Source organism: Pan troglodytes, chromosome 1, assembly GCF_028858775.2.
Source record: "Pan troglodytes isolate AG18354 chromosome 1, NHGRI_mPanTro3-v2.0_pri, whole genome shotgun sequence".
NCBI lineage: Eukaryota > Metazoa > Chordata > Mammalia > Primates > Hominidae > Pan > Pan troglodytes.
Window position 1 is genome coordinate 200,936,696 of NC_072398.2, and position 25,480 is coordinate 200,962,175.

A 25,480-nucleotide genomic window follows, 5' to 3' on the forward strand; every position below is an offset into this window, starting at 1 on the left:
TCTCCCCTTTCCCAACTCAGTGGTATATTTGTAAATGTTTAACAACTGGCTCTTCAGGAAAAAAAAGCCCTGAGTGGTAGTGTCTGCCCATCTCCGTGGTGTAAGTACTTCCACCACGGTCAATTTCAAGCTCTCAGTGAATTGTCACTAAACAGGAAGTTTGGGAGAGAAACAGAGTAACACGCTATGATACAGTGTTTCCACCATACAATAGCTGTAACTAACCTCAAATAGATTAACCTCAATAGATAAGATAGATGTAAATAATCTCAAAGGCATATGCAATAGTACAGTTTTAAAAGAGAATTGGGAGTTAATGAATTCTGAGTACTTGTTACCTTTGTAATTTTTTCATCAGATGTTAATATAATTTAATTTTTAATAGTGGTCTGTGTTTAATAACCTCCTGACAAAATTCTTTAAAGTTTACCCGCTCTCCCGTCTCCCTCTCCCATCTCCCTCTCCCTCTCCTGTCTCCCTCTCCCGTCTCCCATCTCCCTCTCCCGTCTCCCTCTCCCGTCTCCCGTCACCCATCTCCCGTCTCCCGTCTCCCTCTCCCGTCTCCCTCTCCCTCTCCTTTCCACGGTCTCCCTCTCATGCCGGGCCAAAGCTGGACTGTACTGCTGCCATCTCGGCTCGCTGCAGCCTCCCTGCCTGATTCTCCTGCCCCAGCCTGCCGAGTGCCTGCGATTGCAGGCGCGCGCCGCCATGCCTGACTGGTTTTCATGTTTTTTTGGTGGGGACGGGGTTTCACTGTGTTGGCCGGACTGGTCTCCAGCTCCTAGCCGCGAGTGATCCACCAGCCTTGGCCTCCCAAGGTGCTGGGATAGCAGACAGAGTCTCGTTAACTCAGTGCTCAATGGTGCCCAGGCTGGAGTGCAGTGGTGTGATCTCGGCTCGCTACGGCCTCCACCTCCCAGCCGCCTGCCTTGGCCCCCCCAAAGTGCGGAGATTGCAGCCTCTGCCCAGCCGCCACCCCGTCTGGGAAGTGAGGAGCGTCTCTGCCTGGCCGCCCATCGTCTGGGATGTGAGGAGCCCCTCTGCCTGGCTGCCCAGTCTGGAAAGTGAGGAGCGTCTCTGCCCAGCCGCCATCCCACCTGGGAAGTGAGGAGCGCCTCTTCCCGGCCGCCATCCCATCTAGGAAGTGAGGAGCGTCTCTGCCCGGCCGCCCATCGTCTGAGATGTGGGGAGCGCCTCTGCCCCGCTGCCCCGTCTGGGATGTGAGGAGCGCCTCGGCCAGGCCGCGACCCCGTCTGGGAGGTGAGGAGCGTCTCTGCCCGGCCGCCCCATCTGAGAAGTGAGGAGACCTTCAGCCTGGCAACCGCCCCGTCTGAGAAGTGAGGAGCCCCACCGCCCAGCTGCCACCCCGTCTGGGAAATGAGGAGCGTCTCCGCCCGGCAGCCACCCCATCCGGGAGGGAGGTGGGGGTCAGCCCCCCGCCAGGCCAGCGCCCCGTCTGGGAGGGAGGTGGGGGGTCAGCCCCCTGCCGGGCCAGCCGCCCCGTCCGGGAGGGAGGTGGGGGGGGTCAGCCCCCCACCCGGCCAGCCGCCCCGTCCGGGAGGGAGGTGGGGGGCTCAGCCCCCCGCCCGGCCAGCCGCCCCATCCGGGAGGTGAGGGGCGCCTCTGCCCGGCCGCCCCTACTGGGAAGTGAGGAGCCCCTCTGCCCGGCCATCCGCCCCGTCTGGGAGGGAGGTGGGGGGGTCAGCCCCCTACCCGGCCAGCCGCCCCATCCGGGAGGGAGGTGGGGGGCTCAGCCCCCCACCCGGCCAGCCACCCCGTCCGGGAGGTGAGGGGCGCCTCTGCCCGGCCGCCCCTACTGGGAAATGAGGAGCCCCTCTGCCCGGCCAGCCGCCCCGTCCGGGAGGGAGGTGGGGGGGCTCAGCCCCCCACCCGGCCAGCCACCGCGTCCAGGAGGTGAGGGGCGCCTCTGCCCGGCCGCCCCTACTGGGAAGTGAGGAGCCCCTCTGCCCGGCTAGCCACCCCGTCCGGGAGGGAGGTGGGGGAGGTCAGCCCCCCGCCCGGCCAGCCGCCCCGGCCGGGAGGGAGGTGGGGGGCCCAGCCCCCCGCCCGGCCAGCCGCCCCGTCCGGGAGAGAGGTTGGGGGGTCAGCCCCCCACCCAGCCAGCCGCCCCGTCCGGGAGGGAGGTGGGGGGTCAGCCCCCCACTCGGCCAGCCGCCCCGTCTGGGAGGTGAGGGGCGCCTCTGCCCGGCCGCCCCTACTGGGAAGTGAGGAGCCCCTCTGCCCAGCCAGCCGCCCCATCTGGGAGGGAGGTGGGGGGGTCAGCCCCCCACCCGGCCAGCCGCCCCATCCGGGAGGGAGGTGGGGGGGTCAGCCCCCTGCCTGGCCAGCCGCCCCATCCGGGAGGGAGGTGGGGGGCTCAGCCCCCCACCCGGCCAGCCACCCCATCCGGGAGGTGAGGGGCGCCTCTGCCCGACCGCCCCTACTGGGAAGTGAGGAGCCCCTCTGCCCAGCCAGCTGCCCGGGCCGGGAGGGAGGTGGGGGACTCAGCCCCCCGCCCGGCCAGCCGCCCCATCTGGGAGGGAGGTGGGGGGGGTCAGCCCCCCGCCCAGCCAGCCGCCCCGTCTGGGAGGGAGGTGGGGGGGTCAGCCCCCCGCCTGGCCAGCCGTCCTGTCCGGGAGGGAGGTGGGGGAGTCAGCCCCCCGCCCGGCCAGCCGCCCCATCCAGGAGGGAGGTGGGGGGCTCAGCCCCCCACCTGGCCAGCCACCCCGTCCGGGAGGTGAGGGGCGCCTCTGCCCGGCCGCCCCTACTGGGAAGTGAGGAGCCCCTCTGCCCGGCCAGCCGCCCCGTCCGGGAGGGAGGTGGGGGGGGTCAGCCCCCCGCCCGGCCAGCCGCCTCGGCCGGGAGGGAGGTGGGGGGCCCAGCCCCCCGCCCGGCCAGCCGCCCCGTCCGGGAGGGAGGTTGGGGGGTCAGCCCCCCGCCCAGCCAGCCGCCCCGTCCGGGAGGGAGGTGGGGGGGTCAGCCCCCGACTCGGCCAGCCGCCCCATCCGGGAGGTGAGGGGCGCCTCTGCCCGGCCGCCCCTACTGGGAAGTGAGGAGCCCCTCTGCCCAGCCAGCCGCCCCGTCTGGGAGGGAGGTGGGGGGGTCAGCCCCCCGCCCGGCCAGCCGCCCCGTCCGGGAGGGAGGTGGGGGGGTCAGCCCCCCGCCTGGCCAGCCGTCCTGTCTGGGATGGAGGTGGGGGAGTCAGCCCCCCGCCCGGCCAGCCACCCCATCCGGGAGGGAGGTGGGGGGCTCAGCCCCCCACCCGGCCAGCCACCCCGTCCGGGAGGTGAGGGGCGCCTCTGCCCGGCCGCCCCTACTGGGAAGTGAGGAGCCCCTCTACCCGGCCAGCCACCCCGCCCGGGAGGGAGGTGGGGGGGGTCAGCCCCCCGCCCGGCCAGCCGCCTCGGCCGGGAGGGAGGTGGGGGGCCCAGACCCCCGCCCGGCCAGCCGCCCCGTCCGGGAGGGAGGTGAGGGGGTCAGCCCCCGACTGGGCCAGCCGCCCCGTCCGGGAGGTGAGGGGCGCCTCTGCCCGGCCGCCCCTACTGGGAAGTGAGGAGCCCCTCTGCCCAGCCAGCCGCCCCGTCTGGGAGGGAGGTGGGGGGGTCAGCCCCCCGCCCGGCCAGCCACCCCGTCCGGGAGGGAGGTGGGGGGGTCAGCCCCCCGCCTGGCCAGCCGTCCTGTCCGGGAGGGAGGTGGGGGAGTCAGCCCCCCACCCGGCCAGCCGCCCCATCCGGGAGGGAGGTGGGGGGCTCAGCCCCCCACCCGGCCAGCCACCCCGTCCGGGAGGTGAGGGGCGCCTCTGCCCGGCCGCCCCTACTGGGAAGTGAGGAGCCCCTCTGCCCGGCCAGCCGCCCCGCCCGGGAGGGAGGTGGGGGGGGTCAGCCCCCCGCCCGGCCAGCCGCCTCGGCCGGGAGGGAGGTGGGGGGCCCAGCCCCCCGCCTGGCCAGCCGCCCCGTCCGGGAGGGAGGTTGGGGGGTCAGCCCCCCACCCGGCCAGCTGCCCCGTCCGGGAGGGAGGTAGGGGGTCAGCCCCCCACTCGGCCAGCCGCCCCGTCCGGGAGGTGAGGGGCGCCTCTGCCCGGCCGCCCCTACTGGGAAGTGAGGAGCCCCTCTGCCCAGCCAGCCGCCCCGTCTGGGAGGGAGGTGGGGGGGGTCAGCCCCCCGCCTGGCCAGCCGTCCTGTCCGGGAGGGAGGTGGGGGAGTCAGCCCCCCGCCCGGCCAGCCGCCTCGTCCGGGAGGTGAGGGGCGCCTCTGCCCGGCCACCACCCCATCTGGGAGGTGTGCCCAACAGCTCATTGAGAACGGGCCATGATGACAGTGGCGGTTTTGTGGAATAGAAAGAAGGGGGAAAGGTGGCGAAAAGATCGAGAAATCGGATGGTTGCCGTGTCTGTGTGGAAAGGGGTAGACATGGGAGACTTTTCATTTTGTTCTGTACTAAGAAAAATTCTTCTGCCTTGGGATCATGTTGATCTGTGGCCTTGTCCCCAACCCTGTGCTCTCTGAAACATGTGCTGTGTCCACTCAGGGTTGAATGGATTAAGGGTGGTGCAAGATGTGCTTTGTTAAACAGATGCTTGAAGGCAGCATGCTGGTTAAGAGTCATCGCCACTCCCTAATCTCAAGTACCCAGGGACACAAACACTGCGGAGGGCCGCAGGGTCCTCTGCCTAGGAAAACCAGAGACCTTTGTTCACTTGTTTATCTGCTGACCTTCCCTCCACTATTGTCCTGTGACCCTGCCAGTTCCCCCTCTGCGAGAAACACCCAAGAATGATCAATAAAAAAAAAAAAAAAAAAGTGAACCAGACCAACAGTACTTCTACCCTCAAAGAAGTCCACACAAAGATCTGGAAGAAAGGTATTCCAAGCAGAGGAAAGAGCAAGTGCAAAGCACTGAAATGGAGTCAGCTTGGTGTGTGCGAGGGACAGAAGAAATGTCATCCTGGAATGCAGTGCATATGGAGGAGAGTAGAGGGAGGTAAGGCCAGGGAGACAGGCAGGAAGCAAGTCTGGCAAGGTCACTGCAGGCCATTGTGAACAGTTGTTTTATTCTGGTCTAATAAAAACCATTTGGAAGTGCTAAAAAAAAAAAAAAAAAAAAAAAGTTTACCCATCAGCTCCATGAGCTGGTTTGAGCAGGCTCCAGCACATGGGATGCCCCTATTCCTCTGGCCCCATCACCCTTGATTCTTAATCCTACAATTATGAAAACAAAAATTTGTGTAATTTCTTGTGACCGGCCCCCTGCCTTACTCCATCACTTCCCCTAATGCAGTACTTGACACTTTCAATTTATTTTTCAATTCCCTTATCATCCAAAGTGATGATTAAATTTCCAGCATAACTACTACTTTACCAAACTGAATTCATCCCAGGGTGGGTAGGTGGGGAGAGTACCTGGTGCTTTTTCTGAACATCACAAGCAGTAACCCCTTCAGTCCTCACTGAGACCACCACAGGGAGGACACTGGGTTCTGGGGCCTCCCTGGAAGACCCCATTTGAACTTCATTAGTGGTCACCTTGCCCAAAATCCTGTGCCCTCCTGTAGCCTTGCTCATGTGATGGGGGGTCTGAGGGTAGCAGACTGGTTTCACCAGTGAAGTTTGAAGCTGGAAGGGACTTCCTCATTTTGCAGATGGGGAAACTGAGGCCCAGAGGAGGGCAGAGTCTTGCACAAGGTCACCCAGCCCATCAAGGAAGATTCAGATGGAGACACCTTGCTCCACCAGCCTGGCTCCTCCTCCAACTCTGTGTCTCAGCCCCATCAGGACAGCAAGTTCCACCTGAGAGAGCACATGGGGCTTATTCAGAGGTGGACAGAGCTTCTCAGTCATGACGTTGGGGACCCCAATCACCCCGGGACCTGGACTGCCAAGTGCTAGGAGTGGGGGAATCTGAGGGGCAGTTCTGCTGCCCCATAACACCGCCAACAGCCCCTCACTCAAGAGGCCATTCATTCTTTGTTCCAACCAACCTCTGAATTTCCCCTTGAGTCTCCTGTTTTCTCCATTCCCCTGACCCTGATCACAGTCCACAGCCACCTCACCTGTGGGCCTCCTCCTACCTGGCCCCACAGCCATTCTTCACCCATCACCAGAGTGACTGGCTCAAACGAAAATCTGATCAAGTTGCGTTCCTGCTCAGCCTGTCAGGGCCTCCCTCTGCTTTTATATCAGGTCTCCACCCTTCAGGGCCATGAGGACTGGGGTGACCTGACCCCCCACCACTGCTCTGACCTCATTGGTCCCACCCCAGTCCCCCTCCCTGGAGGTCCCAGGCCCCAGGTCCCTCCTGGACACTCTTCTCATCCCCTGGGGTGTCTGCTCACCTGCTTTCTCCACCTGGGGCCTGTCCCCTCCGTGGACAGGTTGGCACCCCTCTCCCGTCAAGTCTGCACATCCTGTGGTCTCCTCAGGACACTTGTCTGACTGCCAGCCCGGCCTTGATCTAAACGTGTTTGCCCTCTTGGAGTGTCCATTTCGTCTCCTTCAGAGCACTTAATTTGAGGCATAATCACATGCTTTCTAGGGGGTGCGTTGAACAGACCCCTGTGGGAAGGCTTTGACTTGCAGTACCGTAGCCCCAGCTCCTGGATCCTGGCCTGGAACCTGGAGTGGGTGCTCATTGCAGGCTTGTGAATGAGTGGATGAATGAATGAGTGGATGATTGTGGAGGACTGGTCAGAGTGGTGCAAAAAACTGTAGGGAAAGGGCACAAACCTTCTGAAAGGTTGGAAGGTTTTGCAGAGCCTTGGGGTAGAATAGCTGAAGGCAGCTGTTCTATAACCCTGAGGCAGCAGTAGGTACAAGGGAATGTGGGGGAATTTGTCTTAAACAGGCTTGTTTACTTATGTTGATCAGGAACTGACCTTTGATCATCCAAATGCATGAGGTTCCCTGAAAGGGGAACAATAAATGTTAATTACCTACAGGTTGTGTTGGCTCCAGGTTTTCAGCATTGTGCCTGCACTGAATAAAAGCAAGCAGCTCCAGCTTCTCGGGGCTGTTCTCTGGCCACTAGAGCCAGGCAGTCACCTAGCTGCTCTTACACTACATACATCAGTGTCTGAGTACTGATTTCCTCTCTTGGCCAGGGTCTGTGGGACAGACCCGGCAGGTGGGCCCTGTGTGAGGAAGGCTGCAATGGACTGCAGTGGAACCCTCGGAAACGAAAGTGAGGTGACAGCACAGTAAGTAATTGGTGCCTGTTGGGTTCCTATTACTTGGATTTCCAAGTTCGAGGGGATTTTCAAGCTAGGGTTTCATCATGGGAAAACAGTTATCAGCTCAACAGCAACAGTATATAAAAGTATTGAAACAGCTGCTTAAAGCTAGTGGAGCCTTGGTCTCAGAGGCCCAATTAAGGGACATAATGCAAACTGTTGTTTTCCATAACCCGTGGTTCCCAGAAGAAGGCACACTAGACCTAGAGCTCTGGGAACAAGTGGGAAGAAATCTTAAACGACAATATGTACAAGGGCAACGGGTCCCAGTAACAAATGTGACAAAACCCTCCTGGCATGCACTATGTGGATGTGGCTTTGGCCATTGCAGCCCTGATAGTCTACAGGGTGGCAGACTTGTAAATGGACAATGACAGCCACTCAGGGTTAGGGCATGAGGAACCTATGAGTGGGAGAGAAGGGGACATGGGGCAGGTAGTCAGCCCTGGTGCTGTCAGAGAAGGAGATGTAAAATCTTAATTGGGCTTTGAGGGATGAGTAGGAGTTTCCCTGGCATTGAAGATAGAAAAAGGCATCCCAGGTGGAGGAAGCAGCATGCACAAAAGCCAGGAGTGGTGGGGGATGGTCCAGTGAGGCTGGACCAAAATGATGCATGGAGCTGTGGCCTCCACAATGCCAGAGATGTCAGGGCCAGAGTGACAACAGCTTTGGATGCCAGGATGAGGGGTGTGGACTTCATTCTCGGGCCAGTAGGGATCATGGAAGTGACTTGGTCAGATCACCAAGAGGAGATGGAGGCAGGGAGGCCAGAGAAGAGGCAGCTGTAGGGCTGAGGTCAGGGGTGACAGAGGCCTGGTCCAGGATGACACATGGGCAGAGTCCACATGCTGTGAGTCAGAGAGGGCAGCCTGCTTCCAGCTGATCCTTCCCCAGAGGACAGTGGCCAGTGCCCCCCTGGGAGCAGTGGATCCAGTGATTCAGGTCAGTGGGCATCACTAAGGGGACTCTGAGAGCCCAGGCCTCGGGGCAGATGGAGATTTGAAGCCTGGCTCTGCTTTCCCAACCATGTGACCATGAGCTGATCACTCAGCCTCTCTCACCCAGGGCCTGACGCATGACGACAGAGGTGAACACGCTGCTCAGAGCCAATCTCCTTCCTAGAGTCTAGACTAACAACCACCACAAGCATTTGGTAGGTGCCTGCTGTCTGCCCCGCCCTGTTCTCAGCTCTACACCTAGTAATTATTCTAATCCTTACACCAACCCCAGTGGGAACCCAGAATGTGAGCACTACCTGGGACTAGGTGACCCAAACCTCACCTCTGGTCTACGGATGGGCAAGAGCACATGATGCTTGCTGATAGGTGGGACTGGCACGAGAACTGAGGTCTTAGCTCATCCACTTCCCACTCACACAGCCTCCCCCAGCCCTGGCCTTACGTGCCCCCTTCTTCCCACCTGGCTCCCTGGTTGTTGGCCTCAGGCAGGGCCCCACATGGCACAAATGTCCATTGTCCACCCACCCGCTGGGAAGGTGACATTTACCCATGGGTGTGTGAGGGATAGTCACAGACTCCACATAGGCCAGCAAGAACCAGAGCAAAGCACCCGGAGCCTCAGCTGTTAAAATGACTGGTACTGGGAGCTGGAGGTCTCACTGGCCGTGACTGGGTCGAACCCAGGGTAAGGGCCTTTCTGATTGGGAGAGATGATGTCACAGAGTGACCCTAATGGATGGCACAGAGCAGGGGTGGGAAGGCAGGAACCTGAGAAGCCCTGGGGGGTGGCCTAGTTGGGGGAGCAACACCCGTCTTTGGAGCCAGATCCACCTGGACTGGGACTCCACCTCTGCCTCTCACTTTGGGCCTCAATTTCCTCATCTATAAAATACTTCATAGGCATAGACTGGGGGAACAAAATTGGAGCACTGGAAAGAAATCCTTTAGCTCATACAGTTAACTCTAAAGATTGCAGGGGAGGCACCTGGAGCCCAGAGAGGGAGAGTGACTTGCTCCAGGCCACACAGCAAGCTGGCAATGACTTGCTTGCTGTTGTTTTGGAAAGCCCAAATGGAAACCAGTGACTAATTCCCCTGGGTTTCCAATCCCCAGCCCAGACCTAAAGAGAATCTCTAAGGCAGAGCTAAGAAATCTGTGTTTTAAACAACCTCCCAGGTGCATCTGATGAGTGCAGGCATGGTAGACTCAGGTGACCCAGAATCTTTTGGTTCAGGGAGGTCACATAGCCCAGTAAGAGCCAATGAGATGCAGCAAAACTGCTGGAGATGGACGGACAAAGACACTGAATCTTTCGCTCTGGAACTGAGCCTGAGATGTGAAGGCTGGAGCTGCTGCAACCATTCCTGAAGCAAGAGCTCTGCATGGACTCTGCCTCCCTCTTTGTGAGGTCAGTTGTGTTGCATTTTCTTCCCATCATCTGTAACTGCAGGTTACAGCTGTTAATAGTCCTGCAGTTACAGATGATGGGACTATTAACAGATGGGAAGTTACAGATGATGGGACTATCTGCAGTTACAGATTATGGGACTATTAACAGCAGCTGTGAATAGTCCGCTGCTGCTGTTCCCACCCTCAGGGCTCAGTTTCCCCATCACTCAGTAAAGGAATTGGGCTGGATAAAGTCCAACGGCAGACCCAGCTATGGCATTCCAAATTTTTACAAAACCCGAGGGCCTGGTGAGAATCGGAGCTCTCAGAGTCAGGCAGGGATTTTTCTTGCTGATTCCCCAGGTTCCCCAGGGATGCTGAGATGGCAAACAGTGGGAGGAATATTGACAACGTCAAGTCAATCTTAGCTGTCGCTTATGTGCCTGCTGGGAGATCTAGTTCAGGAAAAACTGTGCCAGGGGAGGAAAGAGCTTCTTGCTGAGCCCAGGGATTGCTCAAGGACAGGAGGAGATCCTCATGTTGACAGTGATGCCCACGGGCTCACAATAATCTCTCTCAGTTTTATAAAATGCATTCTTATCTGCTTGAACATCTCATGGCACTGGGTGGGAAGCAGGACCCAGGAGGACAGGGCAGCCCAGAGAGGTTAAGTGGCTCGCCTGAGGTCACACAGCCATTACAGGGCTAAGCCAGGGCTTGAACACATCTCCACATGCTCAATCTCCAATCTCCCCAGACGGCCCTGTGCCCCTGACTCAAGTGTGGTCAGGTGTGGTGGCTGAGCTGATGTTGGACACTTCTGGATGACCACACATGGCTGCCTGGGTGGAATCTTCCTTTATAGGACCTCCCAGGAGGGGAGGGGAGGGGAAGGGCAGGGGAGTGGCCATTGCACGCAGCCGCAAGGTAGCATTGTGGCCACACAGACTCTGGCTTCACAACTCAGGGCCGTGGGACCTGGGACCTGGGGCCAGTGACCTCACCTGTAAGTCAGACACTAACAAGAGTCCCTATCTCACAGCCTGAGGTGCAGTATAAATCAGCTACAGAGCTGCTTGGGGGTGCCAGGCACACAGAGAGTGTTATGTGAGGGTATCTGAATAACCTATTTGCAGACAGAACATGCTTCAGGATAGCCAAGTCCCTCGAGGGTCTCAGCTGTCATCTAAAACCTTGGCCCTGACTCAGGCCCCCGGAGGATCCCAGATCATCTGCATTGTCCACACAGAAAGCAGCCTTCTTTCCTCTTGGCATTTGTATCTGAGCTCGCCTTGCCCCTCATCAGGCCTGCCGTTTCTCAGCAGGCCTCATCGTTTCAGGCCTCCTAAGCCAGCCTCTCAGCCCACCTCTTTCAGGAAGCCCTCCCTGATTCACACCTGTGTCCCTGCCTTCAGCTTCTCTCCAGTGCTCACAAGCCCTGTGACTGGGCCTCTAGTTCTGCCTCCACCACTAACCCCAATGCCCTGGGTGGCTCCAGGTAAGTCGTTTCACCTCCCTGGGCCTCAGTTACTTCATCTGACAAATGGGCATGACCATCCTGCCTGGTATCTCACATGATTGTGATGCAGATTGAGTGAGTGTGTGGTGGGGTGGGAAACTGCTTTGGAATGTGGAAGCCACAGGAGGACTGAGGCCGCCATAACCCTTGTGTGGCTGAGGGTTCTGGCCACTGGGTCCCGAGGGCAGATGTGCTCCATGGTCGAGTCTAGCACATCGGAGCTGTGACACCTCGGGCGAGTCTCATGGCCTCGAGGAGGTGCATTCCTTACCCGTGCAACAGGAAGAGCCGTGTTACCCGCCTCTCAGTGGTTTGTGGGGTTAGATGGGAGGAAATACCCACACATAGCAGGGGTGGGTGGCCCTCGTCCATCACTAGGACTGACAGATGGGGGTGGGGTGATGCCACACGGGTCTCGCTGTCCAGACTGTGCCGTGTCTTCCCTGCCCCCCAGGTCTCTCCCAGGCCGGGCACCCTGTGATAGATCATGGCGGTGTCTCACTGAGCTCCCTGACATCTCCCTGTGGATTTTTGCAGAGTTCTCCCTTTTTGTCAAAACGCCAGCTTGGATTTCTGCCAAGCATGACACAATCTGGGAGAAGAGTGACAACCACTAAACGCTGTCAGGATGCAGCGGAGGCAGGAGTGAGGGCACAAGGATGCTGAGAAGCAGGAGCAGACGTGGGCCTGGGAACAAGGGGGACGCTCGACAGGGCCTGTCTCCCAAGCCCGGCCGAGGACAGGCCACCGGGCGGCCGTCAGGAGGACCTCAGAAGGGCAAGCGCCCAGGAGAGGAGGTGCTGTGACTGCCTCATAGAGTCTGATGGCACCTCAGTCCCCTGAAGCTGCCGCAGCTGCGATACCAGTGCCAGAGCCCGTCTTTTGGGCACTTGCTGTGTCCCTTTATCCTCATAACAACCTTCTGAGGGAGGTTCTTTTATTACTCTTTTATTTAAAAAAAAAAAACAGATGAAAAAATGAAGACTCAGAGAGGTTGAGGAACTTGTCCAAGGACACACAGCTAGGAAGGGGATAGGAGAGACTATTGTCAAGCTCCTAAGCAAGCTACCAAGGGACCAAGACACTAAAAAATGAATTGTCTCCAAGATGGGGAGGGGAGTACTGGGAGTGGAAAGGGAACCTTCTGTTCCCAAGCCCAAGGTTAATTCCATCCTCGGCCACTTCTGAGGTCACCTGCAGCTGCAGTGGTGAGTTCTCAGGCCAGCAGGTAGCGGCCCACCTCAAGGGCTTACTGTCCCCGGCCTTCTGGCCTGAAGGCTTCTTCTGGGGCTGTGGGAGCTGGCTCAGCCCTCCTGTGGAGCCATCTGGAGCTCCTATGGACATCCAACTCCCAAGCAAGGGATTAACACCGCCAGCTCCGGTCCCTCAGTGGACTGTCCTGAGGTGCATTCAGCATGGGTTCCTCAGAGTCACCAGTGAGATTGAGGCCCAGTCATACCCTCCTCTGTCTTATTCCCCACACCTCTCATTTTTGCTTCCTAGGAACCCTTCCCAAGCCCTTGTGTCAGGTTCTGCCTTCAAATCACCCCAGGTTAGGACACAAAACCAAGTCCCTCCAGAGGTGCTGAGCCCAAGCCTGCCTCTTGGACACACCTGCGGAAGCAGGTAGAGACCCTCATAGGCTCTGCAAGCTTCAGAGGGGCAGAGCTGGCTCATGGTGACTGAGCCTGAGGCAGTAGGAAACACAGCAGAGCATGTCCAGTGGTACTGGAGGAAGGGCAGGCCCAGCAGTCAGCCCGTCTGCCCTAAAGCTAGGCTCAAGGAACTGCGCTGAGGTAGAAACTGGGTCTGAGTCACTGGGGGAAACAGAGCTTGTAAGAGAAGGTGGAATAAATAGTCTGGGACTGCAGGGGCTGAGATCAGCCTTGAGGATGTGCCAGTGAGAAACTGCAGCCTCTCCCTAGGCCAGCAAGGGGCATCAAAGGGCAGAGAGAGCCCATCTGGGTGCTGGACACTGACAGTCCCATAAGTCAATACATTGAAAAGATATCTGCATGCCCATGTTTATGGCAGCACTATTCACAATAGTCAAACTATGAAATCAACCTAAGTGCCCATCAATTGATGAATGGATAAGGAAAATGTGGCACGCACACACAATGGAGTATTATTCAGCCATAATAAAGGATGAAATCCTGTCATTTGCAGCAACATGGATGGAACTGGAGGCATTATGTTAAACTAAGCCAGGCACAGAAAGACAAATATTGCATGTTCTCACTCACACGTGGGAGCTAAAAAAAGTGGATCGCATGAAGATAGTAGATTGGTGGTTACCAGAGGCTGGGAAGAATATGGGGAGGGGTGGATGAAGAGAAGTTGATTAATTGGTACAAATATATAGTTTGATAGAAGAAATAAGACTTAGTGTCAGAGAAATAGGGTGAGTACAGTTTAGAATAATTTATCATACATGTCAAAATAGCTGAAAGAATACTTTGAATGTTGCTGGCATGAAGAATAGATAAATATTTAAGGTAATGGATAGCCCAAGTACATTAATTTGATATTTACAAATTATATGAATGTCTTGTTATCACATGTACCCTGAAATGATGTATGCCTATTATGCATCAATTTAAAAAATAATAATTTATAAAAAGAGCATTGTTCTTTTTCTTACCAAAATGCCAGGGCTTTGGCTAAGGTCCTATTACTCACTGCACAGAAAGCCCATCACTGAGATAAGTATTGCCAGGGAAGAAGGCTTTATTCAGGTGCTACAGCTGAGGAGATGGAGATCAGTCTCAAAGCCATCTCCTCAACCAACTAAAGTTAGGGATTTATGTAGCTGGGGAGAAATGCAACTACATGTGGAAAACAGGACTTAGGAGTAAGGAAGAGGAGTTGGTCAAGAGGAAGCAGGCAGTGGGTTAGGCAATCATAAGGGGTGAGGGGTCTGGCACCTCATTGTCCAGCTTCAGTTATCTGGTGAATTTCAGCTCCTTGATGCTATCTGGGGACCCTGATGGTTGGTTTCCTGAGAAAGGAACTCAGATAAGACAAATGCAGACGTGCCAGTAATTCCAGCTACTCAGGAGGCTGAGGCACGAGAATCACTTGAACCCAGGAGGTGCAGGTTGCAGTGAACCAAGATTGTGCCACTGCACTCCAGCCTGGGTAATAGAATGAGACTCTGTCCCAAAAAGAAAGAAAAAAAAAACAAAAAAAACAAATGTAACTTTCTCAGGTTTTAAGACAGGGAGGGTAAATTTCTATGTTTATTCAAAAGAAACCATAAACATCGCTTCTATGGGACAGTTGGGCTGGTTTCATTTCTTTGTTTCAGCAACTTGGAAGCCCAAGGCCAGGTCCATGGCTAAGCTCCAGCAATGGGAATAAATGGCATGCATTTCTGTGTGCTTATTTCACCCACAATCTCTCTTTCCTCCAGTTTCCAGCTATTTATATTGTAATTTTGCATTATGTGTATTTTTGGTAAGCTGCCTCAATGGCTTACAGGAATGGAGGGAGGCATAATTAATGTATAAGCCTCACAGGTGTGCAACAGTTGACACTTCTATTCCTATTTTAATTAAAAAATAAGGATTTTTTTTCTGGAAAAGTGGGAAATATACACTGTAAATATTCAAGAAATATGGAACAATACAAAAAAGTAAAATAAACATCTCCAAGACCCAGAAACAACTGTGATAAACTCTTGATGAGCAAATTTCAGGCATATCTCCATGAGTATAAACAGGATGTGACAGAGGAGATCGACTGACAGAAAATTATATAGGATCATATGTTTCTTTGAATTTCAGAGAAGAAATGTAAATTGTGATAAAATTGAAGGAATTACAAGCTTCAGATGAATTCTGCTTCACAATAACATATCCTTGAATAATTATGCAGAAAACATTTTGAAAAGCATTAAGGCATTATGGTCATGATTTTGAAATAACTACTGATTAATTTTTTTTTTACTGAGTGTGATAATGCCTGGGTAAAAAAAGATTAGGAAATTAGCACACCTATACTTCTTCTCACCCTTCATTCTACCACCTTCTGATTTTGTCATATTGTGTCAAAGTTATACTTTTTCATGCTCTTCTGAAACCACAGTTGTGGCTCTTTAAGCTTAGACTTTTCTATACATTTATACGGATTCAATACTCAGCACGAATCCTCTTTTTTTCCTCCTCCTCCTTCTCTTCCTTCTGTCCCCCACCACACACACTGCTGGCCTTGTCTTACCTGAGTTCTTTATATTTTTTGATGGGTTTGTTAGTAGTATTTTTCAAGAGTCAGGAAGGTTATTTCTTGTGTCCGGGCACAATTGAGACAGAATATCTGTTGCCATCACACCTGGAAAATCAACTTGATTGGGTATTAAATTATAGGGTTCTATTTTCTTGCCTTCAGACGTTGGTAGATGTTGTTCTACCACCTTTTGGTGTTGCTGTGGATAAGTTTGCACCAAACTAATTTCCCCCTATCATTGTGGCTTGACCAATGAGACTAGTTTTGAATCTCAGTTGTATCACGCCAATCTGCTTGATATATTTTTATCAGCTTTTCTCTGTAAAAGATGTTGTACACTTTTAATCTACAGATTCAGGAATTTTTGTTCATTTGTTTGAATTTTAGGATTTTTTTCTTGCATTATTTCTTAGATTATGTTGTGCCATTTGCATCATTGGATACCCATATGTTTGAAAGTCTTTGTCTTGCAACTCTATCACCGTCTTCCTAATTTGGAAAAGAAACAAAGTTCTTTTCTAGTTACTTCTAACTTGTTCACAATATTCCTTACAGTATTTTAATTATGCCTATTCCTTTTTGGTGTTTTGAATGTAGCTTTCATCTCTCCTGTTTCTTTTTCTCTATTCCATTTCATACCTATGCACAGACAGCTTGGTTAAACTTTGTGCTGTTATTTTATAGCTCTTATTTCAATCCATTTTATTTTTTTTAAGAGATATCACATTGTCTGTTATTTCTTAATACTATGGAAAACAATTTTTCTCATGTCTTCCCCTGATTCTTTGGGCAGTTCCTCTTATAGTTTATTTTCTTCATCTGTCTTTATGTTTTCTCTCTCTCTTTTTTTTTTACAGCATCTATTCATAGTTCCTGAATCTGTTTCTTTTTAACCCATTTCTGGATGGGGCCAGCTCTGTGTGGGATGATAGTATGGGAAGGGATGGGAAAGATGGGCTCAGGTGGTTAGCAGCTTCCATTTGAGTTTGTTGTCTTAGACACTCTGACCACAGCAGTTATTTTCTTTGCAGTGGGAGCAGAGCTCTGTGTTTGACATCCCAGAGGTCAGCATGGCCTCAGCCAAGCTGTTTAAGTCACAACCTCTAGGGACTATTCCCAGGGCTGGCTGGGCCCTTGTTCTCCCTCTCCCTACTTAGCCTCTGGAAGCTCCTTGGGTAGGTAGGGTTGGGCCTGGGAAGTGGCACATCAGTGTGGATTTCCTTAAGCTCAACCTCTCTGCAGACCTGCAGCATCCAACTGGGTCTCCCCAGGGATGACCTTCAGTCCCTAGGGGGCCTTTCTTGGTCTCAGCACTTTAAGCTAAGGATTTTTGGACAAACTTCTCAAGTCGAAGATCCTTTATTTTAATGAAACTGGCTGGTACGCAAGGCCTGAGGATGTTCACATCCATTCTCAGCTTCTTCATTTGTTCTGGTATAGATTTTTTAGTACTTGGTAGATATGTTTCAGATTGTGTGGATGAAATTTCTAGTATAAGTCATAATAAAAACATACCCTTTTGCATTTGTGTTGTTGTTTTAGGTTGGTTTTGAGGGAGAGGAATAAAATATGAATGTGTCTTCATCAACATTTTCACCTGGACATCGTCTTCTATCCATTACCTCTTTCAATCCCAGCACCAACCCAGGAAATTGGGCAAGGCTGTGTCCCCTGGGAGCAGAACAGAGAATTGGAGGACCAGCACTCGAGAGCTGAACAAGCCTGCATGGCCATCCATCATAGGTAAGAGCAGACAGTGCTCACATGTACCCTGCACCACCCCAGGGACAAGTCCTGATGTGGGACCCAGCACGTTCTCATACACTGGGCTTTGGCATGTGTGAGATTTCAGCTCGAACAGCATGCATGTGACACTTCTGTCCTGCTCTGCACTCCTGTGGCAGACATCACCAATCAATCACAGCACTCTTCTTTCTGATCCTGAATTCAGCCCCAAACTCCTTGTCAAGGCAACATATCAATCAACAAGACACAACCAACAAAGCAACATTAGCTTGTGAAAGAGAACCTACTTCCTAGACCAGCATTAGAGACTCTCCAGCTCCTCCAAATGTTGGTGCTAAAGTCAGACAGTCCTGGGTTTCACCTTCAGCTCTGTGAATGACTAACAGGCTGGCAGTATATTTGTCTCTCTGAGTCTCAGTTTTCTCATGTGTAAAGCAGGATCACTTGCCTTCATTGAGGGGATTACTGAGGTAATGTGGGTAAAGTTTATAACAGATATCTGATAACAATTTTGGAAAGAAATGAGAAAATTCATTCTACATCCTTCTTCTCCTGGTGATGGATGCAGTTTATGAAGACCCAGGAAAGTAGACAGGTTTCATCCATGTGTCAACTCCGGTACTGAGTTAAGATCGTGAGGTCAGGTCAGACTTAATGGGGCAGGTATTGTAATCAATTAATCATGTCTGTCATGGGCATGTGATGGGAAATAGTGATGTGTGTGCTGCCACATGTGAGCTGGGGAGTGAAAGAGAGGTTGGGAGATTCAGGCCCTGCTTCATCACCCACATCCCACTGTTTCTTGTGGACCACACAGGCATATGAGAAGAAAGGTCTGCTATTGCTAATATGGTGTTCCCTGCTTCCCTGATGAGTCTGTGTGGTGGGAAGGTCACCGGCAGAAGCGTCAGAAAGGCTGTATTCCAGTCCTGTGGATTGGCTGCAGGTCCTTGAGCAAGCATGTCCTCTCTGCTTCCCAGGAGGTAGAGAGTAGAGGTGAGGGGGTGATAGTAGTGCATAAATGTTCAATCTGGAAAGTGGGATAAGCTTAGATGATTCCTAAGAATCCTTCCAACACAGACACTTAATACATTTTTTTCTGTATATTGTTTCTTAAATGTAAATTTATGTATGTATTTTACATGTTTAATTGTGGTAAAATACACACAACATAAAATTTACCATTTTTACCATTTTAAAGTGCACAGTTCAGTGGCATTAAGCATTGTTGTGTAACCATCACCACTTCTCCATCTCAAAACTTTTTCATCATCTCTGTCTTAGTTCAGGCTACTGTAACACAATAGTACAGAATGGATAGCCTAAAAAACAAACATTTATTTGTCAGAGTTCTGAAGCTGAGAAGTTCAAGATCAAGGAACCTGCAGATATGGTGTCTGGTGAGGACTGTCTTCCTTGTTCATAGATAGCTGTCTTTGTGTTGTGTCTTCACATGGCAGACAGAGAAGGCTAACCTCTTTCTCTTCTTAAAAAGACTCTAATTTTATCATGGGGGCTCCACTCTCAAGACCTCATCTAAACCTAATCACCTCCCAAAGGTCCCACCTCTTAATGCCAGTCCACTGGGGGTAAAGATTTCAGCATATGAATTTTGGGGAGACACTACCAGGCAGTCCAAGAACAATCCCACACTGAAACTTTGTATCCATTAAACAATAACTCTCCATTCTTCCCTCCCTCCAGCCTGTGGTAACCACCATGCTACTTGCTGTCTCAATGAGTTTGACTGTTTCAGATATTTCATGCAAGTAGAATTATACAATGCTTGCCCTTTTGTGTCTGACATATTTCACTTAACATATGTCTTCAAGGCTCATCCACATTGTAGCAAGTGTCAGAATTTCATTACTTTCAAAGACTGAATAATATCCCATCGTATGTAGGTACCACATTTTGTTTATCCATCCATCCGTCTATGAACAATTGGGTTGTTTCCATCTCTGGCTATTGTGAATAATGCTTCCATGAACCTTGTTGTACAAATATCTGTTCAACTGCTTTCAGTTCTTTTGGGTATATACCCAGAAGTGGAATTCCTGGATCAAATTCTATGCTTAATGTTTTCTTAGCAATCATCATGCTGTTTTCCATAGTGGCCATCCCATTTAACATTCCCACCAGCAATGCCCAAGGGTTCCTATTTCTCCACATCCTCACCAACACATGTTGTTTTCTTTTCTTTCTTTTTGTTTTTAAATATAGCCATCATAATGAATGTAAAGTGGTATCTCACTGCGGTTTTGATTTTCATTTCCCCAATTTTTAGTGATAGTGATGTTGAGCCTTTTTTCATGTGCTTATTAACCACTCATATATCTTATTTGGGGAAAAGTATATTTAAGTCCTTTGCTCATTTTTAATGTTGTTGCTATTGTTGAATTGTAGGTGTTCTTTATGTAATCTGGATATTATTCCCATATCAGAAATTAATTTGCAAATATTTCCTTCCATTCTGTGGACTGCCTTTTTACTTTGTTGATTGTGTCCTTTGATACACAAAAGATTTTAATGGAAAAATGAGGCTAAATGTATTATTTTTTTCCATTTTTCATCTATGTTGTTGGTGTCCTTTCCAAGAAGTCATTGCCAAATCCAATGTCATAAAGATTTTTCCCTGTATTTTTTTCTAAGGGTTTTACAGTTTTAGCTCTTACATTTCAGTCTTTGGTCCATGTTAAATTAATTTTTATATACACTATAAGGTATGGGTCCTACTTAATTATTTCGCACGTGGATATCCAGTTTTCCCAATGCCATTTGTTGAAAAGGTTGTCCTTTCCTCATTGAATGGTCTTGGCACTATTGTTGAAATCATTTAACCATATATGTGAGGGCTTATTTCTAGGCCCTCTATTGTACATCATTGGCCTCTATGTCTGTCTTTTTGCCAAAACTACACTGTTTTTATTACTGTAACTTTGTAATAAGTTTTTGAAATCAGAAAGTGTGAGACTTCCAGCTTCATTCTTCTTTTTCAAGACTGTTTTTGGCTATTTGGAGTTCCTTGAGATTCCATACAAATTTCAGGATGAGTTTTTCTATTTCGACAAAAAAAATCACTTAATCATTAGGATTTGGTTGGGGATTGCATTAAATCTGTAGATCAAGTTGAGCAGCATTGACATCTAAACAATGTTAAGCATTCCTATCTATGAACACGGGGTATCTTTCCATTTATGTGTGCCTTCTTTAATTTCTTTCAGCAGTGTTTTTTAGTTTTCAATGTACAAGTCTTTAACCTTCTTGGTTAAGCTAATTCCTAAGTACTTTAATTTTTTATTGTAAATGAATCATTTGCTATAGTAAATGTATTGTCTTTTTAATTTTCTTTTTGGATCACTCACTGTTAGTGTATAGAAAATGCAAGTGATTTTTTGTGTTGATTTTGTATCCTACAACTTTGCTGAATTTGTTTATTAGCTTTAACAGCTTCTGCGTGTGTGTGTGTGTGTGTGCGTGCGTGTGTGTGTGTGTGATCTTTAGAATTTTCTACATATATGATCATGTCATCTGTGAACAGAAATAATTTTATTTCTTATTTTCCAATTTGGGTGACTTTTATTTCTTTTTCTTGCCTGATTGTTTTGACTAAGACTTTCAGTATTATGTTGAATAGAAGTGGTGAAAGTAGGCATCCTTTTCTTTTCTGTTTTTCCTGATCTTAGACTAAAAAAAACTTTCAGTTTTTCACCATTGAGTATAATGTTAGTAATGGCTTTTTAAAAAAACAAAAACAAAAATAAACAACAAATACCTCAAATCTTCCTGCTTTTGAGTTACCTAAGCAAACCCTAGAAAGTCACTGTAAGTCCGTATGGAATTAAAGGGCCTGGACTTGCCTCCTAAATTTTATGTAAATCCAAGCCTGTCTTGTTGTGCAGGGGCTTTGGTTCATTTGAACTCTTGGTGACATAATCTGTCTTATTTCCAGCCGAGTCTCTAATCCCTGAAATTTCCATGGTGCTAGTAGTTATGAACAAAATTTCTGAAGCACAGAAATGTTGCATCCTGTGTACAAGATTACACAAATTAATAGAGTTTTTATTAAATTTATTTTGCAGTTACTAAAGAGATTAGACTAACTCTCTGTAGCTCCAGAGGGCAAAAGAAGAACCAGTTGGTAGAATCCACCAGAGGCAGTTTTGAATTCGAAGAGAAGAAGCACTTTCTAATGGTCACACAGCTGGCCAGCCCTGAGTGAGCTGTCCTAGGAAGCTCAGGTGAGACTGGCTGAGTCCGGAGCCTGGTGTGGTCACTGTCAGGGGCGGTTAAGAACAAGGGCTTTGGTTCATACTTGAGTTCACTTCCTGACTCCCCACTTCCCAGGGGTTCAGGCCAGTGAGATAACTTGTATAAGCCTCAGCTTCCTCCTCTGTCAGTTGGTGACAGCCAGCTGTGACAGCATTGAGTAATGCTCCATGAGTGGTCACACTGTTATTTTGTTATTTAGAGTTGGGGATAAGATTTCTCCATTTTTATTTCCCCTGGAGTGGTCTCCCCTGACACCTCAGCTCTGTAGCCCCCTACCACCTCTACCAAAGGTGACAAGTTTGAGGCAAAGCAGAACAGGCTCCCCGGGCCCATCCTTCTCACTCTGCCTTGGGTCTGGCTGCCCAGGGAGCTCATGTCTGCCCTGCTCTCCCACTGCCAGAGGTTTTATAGCAACAGTCTTCACATCCCAACCATGGGGGACCTGGGTGGGGGTGGTCAGCACACCTCTGAGGATGGGTTTCTCCCTGTCTAGTTCCAGGGGGTCCACAGGTAGGTTCACATGCCTGCATGGGTGAGCTCCATTCTCCAGCAATAGCTTCATCAGTAATAAATGGGAGGTTCATTTTCATCTAACATGCCCTGAATCCTCTGGATTGGTTCAGAAACAGGCAGGGAAACTGATTGCTTTAATTGGTTTTCCAAAATATTGTCACAACCACTCTGATAATTATGGGGAAACCAATCATACAGCAGCCAACATTTGGTCTCAGTTTCCAGAACATCCCTTCATGATGGCAAGTGCCCTGACTTTTTTTTCACCACTGTAACTCCAGCCCCTAACACAGTGCCCAGAACATAAACATTTTGAATAAATTAACTTTTCCACAATACAGTGTATTAAGTGCCCTAATAAGGATATGCATAGAGGGCTATAGCAGCCCAGTTGTGGCATGGACATTAGACACTGGGGCTTTAGGGTAGTTGCTAATATGGTTGGTGAGAAAAGCAGACGGAAAGGAGCAAGACTAGAAGCAGGTGATTAGTAAGGGGCTTCTCTAGGAACCTAGAGAAGTGATGAGGCTTAACATCACTTGGCAACAGCAAGCTCTGTTTTTTTTCCCAGAGAGATGTGGCTCTATCTGCTTGGATGAGAAGTAATTTTACAGATTCCATGGATGTATGAGTGAGGATATGTGAGACTCTGCTGCAATAACAAACAATCCCCACACCTCGGTGGCTTAAAAAAACACAGGGTCATTTCTTTCCCAGTCTGCATATCCGTCAAGGGTCAGCTGTGTCTCTGCTCCATGTGCCACCCCTCAGGGTGCCAGGCTGATGAAGTCACTGCAGTCTATAAAGTTGACTGTCACCAGGGCAGAGGGATAAACAACTCTGGAGGTTGGCTATGGTGGTGGCGTGTCTCACATCCACATCAAAGGCTCTGACCCCGAATTGAAACACGTCATTTCCACTCAAAATGAATAAGCCAGAGCTAGTTACCTAACTAGTCCCAGCCAGCTTGAGGACCAGGAAATCAATTCTACCACATATTGGGATAGGTCAAGTCCTGAGATGCTAAGTGAGCAAAACCAAAGACTCCCACACCAAGTGTGCTTGTCTGGGTGACTCAGTGGATGATAGCATCTTTCAGTGGGAACCCTGAAAAAGCAGAAAAGTAATAACAAAGGGTTTTCACTTCTGGCCCAACAGTGTGAGGAGCTCTTCAATCCCCACCTTCTATGAAACAGGTGAAAATTACTGGAAAAAAAAAAAACTTAAGTGCCTAGAAATGACCATATAGTAAATGAAGAAGCATGTGTTCAAGAAAATCTACTGAAAATTGATAAGAACTGCTAGACTCTGTAATATTTGAACCAAGATCCATATTTTTCCCACTCCTTCCCAGCTCCACAAGATAAAAATTCCACTCAAGATTGGTAAATCCAAAACACAGAACTTCCTCTCCCTGCAGCTCCCAGTTAGAGACCTATCTTCCAAGGAGAGGCAGAATGTCAACATTTCTCATCCTGCCCCAGCTACTGATTGCTAAGACTGAGTTCCAGGCAAGTGCAACCAAGAGGTGGAAGTTCCTGTCTTCTGCCCAGCCTCAACCTGTGGGACCAAGGCTCTACCCTGGGTGCAGTGTCACTGAGAATAAGAGGCCCTGATTGCACTTGTCTCAGGGTCATGAAGTGAGGGTCCCAGACTGAGAGAGATGAGCCCAAGACACCCGGTGTTGCTATTGTTTTGTCTACTAAACACCCAGATCCTAAAGAGGGAATGTCACTGAGAGAGATGAATGCCATTGTCCCCAACCTCAGCACCAGAGCTGAGGCTGAGAGATTTTTCTCAGAGGTGGAAGCTAGGCAAAGAATAGAAAGCACCAAGTAAATCTCCAAAGAACTGACTTAATTTGCAACAGAGTGTGGGGAAATTCAAATCTAAGGGAACGGTCAAAATCAGGAGAAGTTGTGGTGAAAGGCAACTGAGAAGAGAATGATAGGTTAATTGGAGACATAGGTTAAACTGGGGTCCAGCTATTTTGCCAGAGAGAATTAGGGGAAGAGACAGGTGGGAAGACCCCCCCTGGGGGCCGAACAAATCTCAGATGCTGATTTGGAACTATACCTTGAAAGAAGCCTAAATTTGACTGGAATTTGCCTGTGAAGCAATTTCTGCTCCAGTGTATTGTTGAAAATGACAGAGCAATCAACTGGCAATTAGTGGAGCTTAAGAACTGGGTATAGTCAGAGAAAGAGACAGTTAAAGAGAGTCTTGCAAAAACCACAGTAACCCCAGGGTGACTATGGGCATACCCACTTCTATTCAACATTGAACTAGAAGTTCTAGCCAAGACAATTAGGCAAGAAAAAGAAATAAAAGAAATCCAGATTGGAAAAGAAAAAGTTATCTTTAGTTAGAGCTGACATTATCTTGTAAATAGAAAGTCCTAAGAAATCCACTAAATATTTGCTAGAACTAATAAGTGAGTTCAGCAAGATTACAGGATACAAGATTCATATATAAAAATCAATTATATTTCTACACACTTGCAATGAACAATCTAAAAATAAAATTTAGAAAACAATTATGTTTACAACAGCATCAAAAATTGTTTACAACAGTATCAAAAAGAATAAAACATTTAGGAATACATTTAACAAAAGTGTAAAACCCATACTCTGAAAATTACAAAACATTTTTGAAGGAAATTAAAGGAGATATAAATTAATGAAAAAACATTCCATATGTGTGTATTAGAAAACTCAATATTGTTAAGATGGCGATACTTTCAAATTGATCTGTTGATTAACTACAATCTCTGTTAGCATCTCAGCTGACTTCTTTGTAACAATTAACAAGCTGATCCTAGAATACATGTGGAATTGCAAGTGGCCCAGAGTAGCCAAAACAATCTTGGAAAAGAGGAACAAGCAGGAGAACTGACATTTTCTGATGTTAAAACGTATTACATTACAATGGTAATAAAGACAGCATGGGACTGGCATAAGGACATATAGATTAGTGGAAGAGAATTGAGAATCCAGCAGTAAACTGATATGGCTTGACTGAGTCCCCACCCAAATCTCATCTTGAATTGTAGCTCCCATGATCCCCACATGTCACGGGAAGGACCTGGTAGGAGGTAATTGACTCATGTGGGTGGGTTTTTCCTGCGCTGTTCTCATGATAGTAAGTCTCGTGAGATCTGATGGTTTTATAAAGGGCAGTTCCCTTGAACATGCTCTCTTGCCTGCCAACATGTAAGGCATGCCTTTGCTCTTCCTTTGCCTTCTGCCATGACTGTGAGGCCTCCCCAGCCATATGGAACTGTGAATCCATTAAACCTTTTTTTCTTTATAATTACCCAGTCTTGGGTATGTCCCTATAGCAATGTGAGAACCGACTAATACATAAACCCATGTGTCTGTAGTCAACTAATTTCTGACAAGCATGCTGAGAAAAATCATTGGGGGAAAGAGCTGTTTTCCAACAAATGGTACTGTGACAACTGGATAGCCATCTGCAAAGGAATGAAGTTGAACTTGTACCCTAGGCTATATATGAAGAATAATTCAAAATGGCTCACGCATAATTAAGAACTAAACCTATACAACTCTTAGAAGAATACATACAGGTAAATCCATGTGACCTCAGATTTGGCAATGAATTCTTAGATATG